The sequence below is a fragment of the Oryx dammah genome, unplaced genomic scaffold (genome assembly GCF_014754425.2).
Source record: "Oryx dammah isolate SB20612 unplaced genomic scaffold, SCBI_Odam_1.1 HiC_scaffold_16, whole genome shotgun sequence".
In the NCBI taxonomy this organism is placed as follows: Eukaryota; Metazoa; Chordata; class Mammalia; order Artiodactyla; family Bovidae; genus Oryx; species Oryx dammah.
Genome location: NW_024070200.1, coordinates 229853 through 240013, shown reverse-complemented (window position 1 = coordinate 240013; position 10161 = coordinate 229853). Strand labels below are relative to the sequence as shown.

Here is a 10161-nt window from a genome sequence, read left to right as displayed (position 1 = left end):
CCCACTCGCCCCCGGGCCCCTGTCCTGGGTCACCTGTGGCCTCAGAAGGCGGGGCGAGGGCCCAGGTGCCCCCAGCAGCCGGGCAGCTCTGCCGCCGGCGCCCGGACTCTCATCCCCGCCGCCCCGTCTCCGTTGTCCTCCAGGCGCCGGACCTCCCTGCCCGCTGGCTGGCCCCCATCTCCCTCGCCGTATTTGCACTGGTCGGCCTTGGCCTGGGGGCGTGGCTGGCTAGTCAGGACCACGGTACCCCCAGACGCCCGCGGCCTGAGGGTGTCCCCCAACCCCGCTGGAGTCCAGGTGCGGGTGGGCAGGAGCATCTCCGAGCGGCATGTAAGAGACAGTCCCTGTCGGTTGGGCCCAGCTGGCCCCCCGTGCCCTCCCCGTGGGCGTGGCCGCTGCCCACGAGGTGCCCGTGAGCTCTGGGGGCCTCAGCTGGGTCCTGGCTGCCAAGTGTGGCCTAGCAGCGGGCTCTCAGCTGGGCGGGGCGGGGCGGGGCTGATTCTCCACTCGTCTGGCAGCCAGGAAGGCCGCAGTGCCCGTGCCTGCCCTGGGGCTGGGGGTAGGCGGGGGCCACCCCGGTGCCTGGGGGAGAGCGGACACCCAGACGAACGGGCGTAAGGGGTAGGGGCCTGCCCTGCGGGGTGGGGAGGCCCGAGGTGACCGCAGTGCTCAGAGCAGCCCTGTGGGGGTGGGGGTGGGGGCGACAGGGTGCTGAGCGTCCTGTCCAGGAGGGGCGTCAGGAGACGGGGCGCTTCCGGGGAGACTGCGTGGGTGGGGCACGGACTGCAGGCTCTCCTGTCTCAGGTTGGCGGGGTGGTACCCTGCCCAGGGCCAGGTCCCGTCTTGGTTCTGAAGGGCCCCTCTGCCCCGGGGGATCTGGGGCTCAGTGAGGGTGGGTGAGGGCCGGGCTGGCGCCTGGGGCCTCTGGCTCTCTTGGCTGTGAGGCGTGTCTGCTGGTGGCTTGCCTTTAAAGCTGTTTTTCCTCTTATAGCCTCTCTGTCTCTTTTGGCAGCCCTGTGTCTTCACTGTGGCCTGTCCAGCTGGGGCTCCGGGCTGGGTTGTGGTGTGTGGGACCTGAGACCCCAGCGAGGGGCTGAATGGGTGCCCCTGCACTGGGAGTGTGGACTCTCATCCACTGGGCCAGCAGAGAATTCCCTCTTCTGGTCTTTATTTACAAGTCCCGTCTCTCCCCCTCCCATTTAGGAACATTTTTAAATTGTGGTACAAAACACAGCATTAAATTTGCCATCTTAATCTGCCTGCTAGTGCAGCAGACACTGGAGGCACAGGTTCAACCCCTGGGAGGGGAAGATCCCGGGAAGAGGGCACGGCAGGCCACTCCAGTGTTCTTGCCTGGAGAATCCCATGGACAGAGGAGCCTGGCGGGCTACAGTCCACGGGGTCGCAAAGAGTCGGACACACCTGAGCGTGAACACAAAGTCATTTTTAAAAATTGGAATTTAGCAGATTTACAATACTGTGTTAGTTTTGGGTAAATAGCAAAACGATTCAGTCATATATCTATATATTTCAGATTCTCCTCCGTTATAGGCTCTCACAAGATGCTGAGGCCATTTCCTTGTGTTACATAGTAAACCTTGGTTGCCTGTGCCATGTCTAGTAGACTGTATCTTTAAAACCATGAAAGTCAAAGTGTCAGCCGCTCAGCTGTGTCTGACTCTGTGACCCCAGGCTCCTCTGTCCTTGGAATTCTCCGGGCAAGAATCCTGGAGAGGGTTGCCATTCCCTCCTCCAAGGGATCTCAACCCCATACTCCTGCCTGCTTCTTCCCTACCCCCTTTCTCCTTCTGGTTTTTTCTCTCCTATGTCTGTGAGTGCGTTTCTTCTTTTTTTAAAATTAATTGATAATGGCCTTTGGCTGCACTGGGCCTTCGCTGCTGTGCTCAGGCTTCCTCCAGGGGCGTGGGCTGGTCTCTTCCTCGGGGCTGGGGCTTCTCACTGCAGCGGCTTTTGTCTTGGAGCACAGGCTCCAGGCTCACGGGCGTAGCTGCTCGGCAGCATGTGGAATCTTCCCAGATCAGGGATCGAACCCCTCTCCCTTGCATTGGCAGTCAGACTCCCAGCCACGGCAGTCCTTAGTCTATTTCTGTTCTGTGAATAAATTCATCTGTCTCGTTTTTTGGTTTCCATTTGTAAATGATATATAGTATTACTATTTCTCCTTCTCTTTGTGATTTACTTCACATAGTATCATAATGTCTAGGCCCACCTATGTTGCTAAAAGTCGCATTATTTCATTCTTTTTTATGTCATCCTAACCATTTATTTATTTTTAAATTTTATTTCAAACATTAATCAGATTGAACGCTGCCACCGGAATTAACTGATGCACATGGATTTTTGCCTGATGTTTGCTGACTTTCAGAACTTGCTTTGCAAGAGTTCCTTGAAAATTCGATATGAACACATCATTGGTTTCACACATTGTACATATCTTCTCCATTCTGTCCCCCTCATAGCTCAGTTGATAAAGAATCTACCTGCAATGCAGGAGACCCCAGTTCGACCCCTGGGTTGGGAGGATCCCCCGGAGAAGGGAAAGGCTCCCCACTCCAGTATTCTGGCCTGGAGAGTTCCATGGACTGTTTGGACGTGGTTGCAAAGAGTCGGACACGACTGAGCGACTTTCACTTTCACTTTCCATTCTGTCGGCGGCTAAAAATTTGCTCATGGTTTCCCTTTGTTGAGTAGAGACTTTAAATTTTGTTTTAATTGAATTATGCTTTTGCCTCCTGCTTTGTACGGTTAGTGTTTGAAGATGCGCTTCCGCCTTGTGTCATACTCTCCGCGTCTCCTTCTGTCAGTTTCTGCTGCATCCAGAGTCCATCCAGAGTCCACTCTGTGTGTGCAGTCAGACAGGAGTCAGACCTCTCCCATGCAGTGAGCCAGGTTTCCCTGTGAAGTACAGCGCCATCTGTGCTCTCCTGGTCCGTAACTTGTTACAACTTTTAGAAAGTTTTCTTCCCCTCTTATTTTCCCAAGAGCCGTTTTAGAATCATAACTATCAGATGCTTTATCTTCACTAATTAGGACAGGCATATGACTTTCTCCTTTACTTTATCGTAATGAATTGCATTGTATTAACACATCAGCACCCTTTCCGAAGTCAAGCCACCCTTGCATTCCTGTGAGAAATCCTGTTTGATCACAATGCTGCAACGTTTAAATATGCAGTTGGCTTTGAGTAGGTATAATTTTATTTAGAACATTTATATCAATACTCGACGGGAAATAGGCCTATGACTTTCTTTCTTCTCTGTTTTTCTTTGTATTTCCCTTTTATGTTATGGAATCAAGGTTACATTGGCCTCATCATAGCCTCTGCCGTCTATTTTTTGGAATAACTTATTAAGATAGGAATTAATTAGGCCTTGAAACTTTTTTCTTGGTCATATTGGGTGGCACTCAGGCTGCTTGTTCCTTGGCCAGGGATTGACCTGTGCCCCCTGCTCTGGGAGTGTGGAGTCGCCCCCTGCCCTGGGAGTGTGGAGTCGCCCCCGACCCGAGTCCCCCAGCACTGGGAGTGGAGTCTTGTTTTTTTTTAAGACTTATTTGTTTGGCTGCACTGAATCTTCACTGCTGTGTGTGAGCGTCCTCTCGTTGCGGCATGCACGAGCGACTGCTGAGGCACGCGGCCGTCTCATCGCGTGCTGGGCTCCCCTGTTGTGGACCATGAGTTCTAGGCATGTGGACTCGGAAGCTGTGGCGATCGGGCTTAGTCGCCCTGTGGCATGTGGGACCTTCCCAGACCAGGGATCGAACCCATAACCCCGCATTGGTGGGTGGACCCGTAACCACTAGACCACCAGGAAAGGCCTGGGAATGTGGAGTCTTAACCGTCGGACCAGGGGAGGCCTGGACTTGGTTTTTACATGGTAAAGGCTTTGATTTTGGTGAGGTCCAGTTTCTCACTTCATCTCTGGTGGGCTCTACTTTTGGCGTCATGGTGTTTTTTTGTTTGTTTGTTTTTGACTAGTCCCAGGTCATGAAAATTTCCTTTTATGTTCCCTTCTGCAAATTTATAGTTTTCACATTTAGACATACTAACCACTTTGTGTTAATTTTTGTGTTAGATATTAGGTTAGCTTAAGGATTGTACAGGATTGACATTGACATTGTACAGGAGACAGGGATCCAGACCATGTCCATGGAAAAGAAATGCACAAAAGCAAAATGGCTGTCTGGGGAGGCCTTACAAATAGCTGTGAAAAGAAGAGAGGCGAAAAGCCAAGGAGAAAAGGAAAGATAGAAGCATCTGAATGCAGAGTTCCAAAGAATAGCAAGAAGAGATAAGAAAGCCTTCCTCAGCGATCAATGCAAACAAATAGAGGAAAACAACAGAATGGGAAAGACTAGAGATCTCTTCAAGAAAATTAGAGATACCAAGGGAACGTTTCATGCAAAGATGGGCTCAAGAAAGGACAGAAATGGTCTGGACCTAACAGAAGCAGAAGATATTAAGAAGAGGTGGCAAGAATACACAGAAGAACTGTACCAAAAAGATCTTCACGACCCAGATAATCATGATGATGTGATCACTAATCTAGAGCCAGACATCTTGGAAAGTGAAGTCAAGTGGGCCTTAGAAAGCATCACTACGAACAAAGCTAGTGGAGGTGATGGAATTCCAGTTGAGCTGTTTCAAATCCTGAAAGATGATGCTGTGAAAGTGCTGCACTCAATATGCCAGCAAGTTTGGAAAACTCAGCAGTGGCCACAGGACTGGAAAAGGTCAGTTTTCATTCCAATCCCAAAGAAAGGCAATGCCAAAGAATGCTCAAACTACTGCACAATTGCACTCATCTCACACACTAGTAAAGTAATGCTCAAAATTCTCCAAGCCAGGCTTCAGCAATACGTGAACCGTGAACTCCCTGATGTTCAAGCTGGTTTTAGAAAAGGCAGAGGAACCAGAGATCAAATTGCCAACATCCGCTGGATCATGGAAAAAGCAAGAGAGTTCCAGAAAACCATCTATTTCTGCTTTATTGACTATGCCAAAGCCTTTGACTGTGTGGCTCACAGTTAGAAGTGGACATGGAACAACAGACTGGTTCCAAATAGGAAAAGGAGTATGTCAAGGCTGTATATTGTCACCCTGCTTATTTACCTTCTATGTAGAGTACATCATGAGAAACGCTGGGGTGGAAGAAACACAAGCTGGAATCAAGATTGCCAGGAGAAATATCAATAACCTCAGATATGCAAATGACACCACCCTTATGGGAGAAAGTGAAGAGGAGCTAAAAAGCCTCTTGATGAAAGTGAAGGAGGAGAGCGAAAAAGTTGGCTTAAAACTCAATATTCAGAAAACGAAGATCATGGCATCTGGTCCCATCACTTCATGGGAAATAGATGGGGAAACAGTGGAAACAGTGTCAGACTTTATTTCTTTGGGCTCCAAAATCACTGCAGATGGTGACTGCAGCCATGAAATTAAAAGACGCTTACTCCTTGGAAGAAAAGTTATGAGCAACCTAGATAGTATATTCAAAAGCAGAGACATTACTTTGCCGACTAAGGTCCGTCTAGTCAAGGCTATGGTTTTTCCTGTGGTCATGTATGGATGTGAGACATGGACTGTGAAGAAGGCTGAGCACTGAAGAATTGATGCTTTTGAACTGTGGTGTTGGAGAAGACTCTTGAGAGTCCCTTGGGCTGCAAGGAGATCCAACCAGTCCATTCTGAAGGAGATCAGCCCTGGGTGTTCTTTGGAAGGAATGATGCTAAAGCTGAAGCTCCAGTACTTTGGCCACCTCATGCGAAGAGTTGACTCGTTGGAAAAGACTCTGATGCTGGGAGGGATTGGGGGCAGGAGGAGAAGGGGATGACCGAGGATGAGATGGCTGGATGGCATCACGGACTCGATGGACGTGAGTCTGAGTGGACTCTGGGAGTTGGTGATGGACAGGGAGGCCTGGCGTGCTGCGATTCATGGGGTCGTGGAGAGTCGGACACGATTGAGCGACTGAACTGAACTGAAGTGAACTGCACTAAGGATTTTTTTTTTTTTTGGCATATGAATGTCCAGTTAGTGAAAATTCTGTCCCTTCTCTGTTGAATCACCTTCACACCTCAGTTAGAGCGTATTGGTTGCACTCAACAAAGCGGGAGTGGAAAGGAACTTCCTCAGGCTGATGAAAGGGATCTGCCACTTTGAAGAGACTTGTATCCAAAACATAAAGAGAATTCTGTCTTGCAACTCAACAGTAAGAGGGCCATAGCACAGTGGAAACATGGGCAGTGGATTTGAACAGTTTCTCCAAAGAAGATGCACACTTGAGCAGTGAGCACATGAGGGTGTGCCCAGCATCGTGAGGCACGGTGGGGAAGGCACCTCCAGCTGCGAGGACGCAGACGCCCCTTCACCCCTGGGGGGCTGTGATAAAAATACTGACAAGTAACCATCTCTGGGGAGAATGTGCAGAAATTGGAGCCGTGATATACTGCTGGTGAGAACGTAAAACAGTCTGCAAAACAGCAGCTCCTCAAATTGCTAAACATGGAGTCACCTCATGACCCAGCAATTCCACTTGTAGGTGTACACTCAAGAGAAATGAAGACATATGTCCATACAAAGTCTCGTTCAGAAAACAATCTTGTACAAAGTGTCCATTGAAACATTATTTATGGCCAAAAAGTGGGAACAACATAAATGTCCAACTGATAAATAGATAATAAATCTGGAGTAAACAGTGGAAGGTTACCTGGCAATAAAGAACAGAGTAATGACATGTGCATCTGCTTTCTAAAATAAGCCACAGAAGACCTCACTGTGTGACTCCCTTAGCACGAAACGCCCAGAATAGGCGGCAGACACCTGGAGTCCGGGAAACTGGGGAAGAATTGGGGAGTGACTGCTGATAAGCCTGAGGCTCCTTTTTGGGGGTGATGAAAATGTGCTATGATTGTGACATGGGTGAATATCCTAAAAAACTTTGAATTGGAAACTTCGCATGTGTGAATTGCATGGTATGTGAATTATAATAAGTCCGAGTAAAAGTTGACTATACTGGTGTGGGTTTATTTCTGGACTCCAGTTTGTTCATATGGATCAATGTGCTTATCCTTTGACAATGCCAACTGTTTTGATTACTTCAGATTTACAATCTCTTTTTAAAACAAATTATTTATTTGGCTCCCCTAGGTCTTAGTTGCAGCCTGTGCGATTTAGTTCCCTGACCAAGGACTGAGCCTGGGCCCCTTGCACTGGGAGGAGAGTCTTAGCCGCGGGGCCACCGGAGAGGCCCCGACAGTGACCCCTAAAGTCGGTTGGTGAGGCTCCTGCAGCGTCTCCCCGTCTCTTCCGGAATCGTCTTGGTTACTGTCGTTCCTTTACGTTCCTGTATAAACTTGGGAGTGACTTTGTCTATGTCTACAGAACTTCCTCCACAGACTTTGACTGGAGCTGCACTAAGTCAGTGGGTCACTCTGGAGGAGAACTGGCCTCTTAACGACATGGCATCTCCTCCCTCATGAACACAGTTTTCTATTTATTTAATCCTTGGTCTCTTTCATCAGCATTTTGCAGTTCTCATCACACAGATCCTACACATGCTTTGTTAGATTCGTATCAAAGTATTTAATTTTGAGGGAGCTAGAGTGTTATTCCTCTAAAATTTTTGGTTTTCACTTGTTTGCTTCCAGTAGAAGCAGAATTGAAGTTGTTTTGACCTTGTATCCTACAACCTTGCTAACCTCACTTATTTGTACTCAGATATTTTTAAGTAGAACATTTGGGATTTTCTATATAGACTTTATTGTCATCTATGAATAAAGAGGGGGTTTCCCAGTTAGCTCAGTGGTCGAGAACCTGCCTGCCAATGCAGGAGACGAAAAAGATGTGGGTTCGATCCCTGGGTCGGGACGGTCCCCTGCAGAAGGTCATGACAGCCCATTCTAGTATTCCTGCCTGAAGAATCCCATGGACAGAGGAGCCTGATGGGCTACAGGCCATGGGGTTGCAAAGAATCGGACACAACTGAAGCGACTTAGCCCACACGCACGCGTGCAGGCGTGAGTAGAGTCTTCTCACTTCTATCATGTAAGTCACTTAGCACACACTCACGCGTGCAGGCGTGAGCAGAGAGTCTTCTCACTCCTATCATGGAAGTCACTTATTTTTCCCATTGTATTGCGCTGGCTAGGGCTGCTAGTCCAGTAGTCAATAGCGGTGGATACGCCTCCTCATGCGGAGAGCTGACTCACTGGAAAAGACTCTGATGCTGGGAGGGTTTGGGGGCAGGAGGAGAAGGGGCTGACAGAGGCTGAGATGGCTGGATGGCACCACCGACACGATGGACGTGAGTCTGAGTGAACTCTGGGAGTTGGTGATGGACAGGGAGGCCTGGCGTGCTGCAGTTCATGGGGTCGCAAAGAGTCGGACATGACTGAGCGGCTGGACTGAACTGAACTGAACTGAGTGGATCCAGGGGACATCTTTGCCTTGTTTCTGATTTTAGAGTAAAACACCCAGTCGTTCAGAATTAACTATCACATTAGCTGTAGATTTGTTTTTTCTCTCTTTCTTTGAGATGTCATTTATTATATTTAGTAAAGATTTTCCTGTTTCTTGTTTGCTGAGAGTATTTATCATGGGCGGATACTGAATTCTGTCAGTGCTTTCTTTACATGAGTTGATATGCTTCTTTAGACTGCTAATATCGGGATCATACTGATTCGTTTTCCCATGTGGAACCAGCCTTGTTTTTCTGAGATAATCTTCATGTGGTTGTGGTTTTTATTTTTTATTTTTTGCTTGCTTCTATTTGCTAATATTTTGATGAGGATTTTTCTGGCATGATGACGTTGGAATTTCATTTCCCTTGGGGGTTGGTTGCATTTTCCCTGGCTCTTCATATGCAGAATAATGTTGGATTGTATCCTGCAATTTAAACATTCTGTTATAAATGTCTGGTTTTGTTTAAACCCCGTTGAGAATGGTGACATTTTTGTTTTCGCAACAGTCAGCCCAGTTCGGTTCAAGCTGCATATTCCAAGTGGCCTTGTGTGGACGGCGGGTTCAGCGCCAGCTCTGCTTTCGCAGCCTTTGCAGTGTTGTCTGAACTCTGTCCTGGGTGGGCACTGCCCAGTAGCCAGTGCGGGGCCTGGGCAATGCTGTGTCCTGCGGCTCACTTCTTGGACTTGGTGTGGCACGCAGCTTGGGGGTGAGCCCAGAAGTCGTAAACCACTTCCTGGCTGCTCTCTGGAGCCCCTTCCTGGCTTGTCTCTGTCACTTTCTGGCTGCCTGGGGCTCCACTTTCCAGTCCTCTGGCAGAAGTCTGGGGCTTTACTCACCCCACGCTCCTGAACACTCCCCCGACTGAGCCTGCATCTTGAGACAGAAAAGGCCTGGCTCTCCCCCTCCCCTCGAAGCAAGTGGGTCCCACCCTCTGGAGCGTGTCTCCTCTGACTGGAGAGGAGGGTCTCATCCCTAAAAAGGTGCCTGTGAGCCCCGCTGCCTTGACTGCAGCCCGGCTACAGGTGGGACTGCCAGGGGCCCCAAACCAGCAAACAGAGCCACCGCCCCCCTCGCTGAGCCAGAGCTAGAGGGCTTCTGGAGCCCCCGTCTTTGTCACGGCCCCTGGCTGACTTCTGGCGCAGCGGAGTCCCGCCAGGGACGCAGGGGGGAAGACCCTGAAACTCACCGCCAGGTTGGTGCTCCCAGTTCTGGTCCCCCCGCTCCCCGCCATCTGCCTGTCTCTGCTCTGTCTTCAGAGGCTTCTGCCTCCTGCGCCACCTGCTCTCCGCAGGTGCGCTCGCCGGGAGAGACCAGGCCCATCTCACCGAAAGCGGGAGCCCAGGAGACGGAAAAGAAAAAGACCACACACAAACCTATCTCCTTCGTCTTGCCTGGGCGGCGCTTCCCGTCTTGCCTCCTCTGGCTTTTCTTTGCTGAAGTGAGCGTGTGTGTGTGTGTACATGGACGTCGTATTCTGGACCACTGGAGGGTGAACTGCAGGCACGAATCCACCTGGACACGTCATCATGCCTCGCTCCAGAAATGGCTCCTGGGGAGCAGCCTGCCCCGGACTCCTTCAGCGCGTATTTGCACGACCAGTCCTTCCCTGTCCACAATCTCATGATTTATCTGTGTCCCTTGTAAACAGTATCCATTTTAAGTGAAAAAAAACCAAAACA

At 49.7% G+C, this 10161-nt stretch overlaps 1 long non-coding RNA gene across 1 annotated transcript; it reads left to right on the top strand.

Moving 5' to 3' along the window:
• Positions 1-6021: 6021 nt before the first annotated feature.
• LOC120875111 lies at positions 6022-10161 on the top strand. Its single transcript, XR_005723818.1, has 2 exons — positions 6022-9674; positions 9774-10161. It is a non-coding gene; the product is annotated as an uncharacterized LOC120875111 (long non-coding RNA).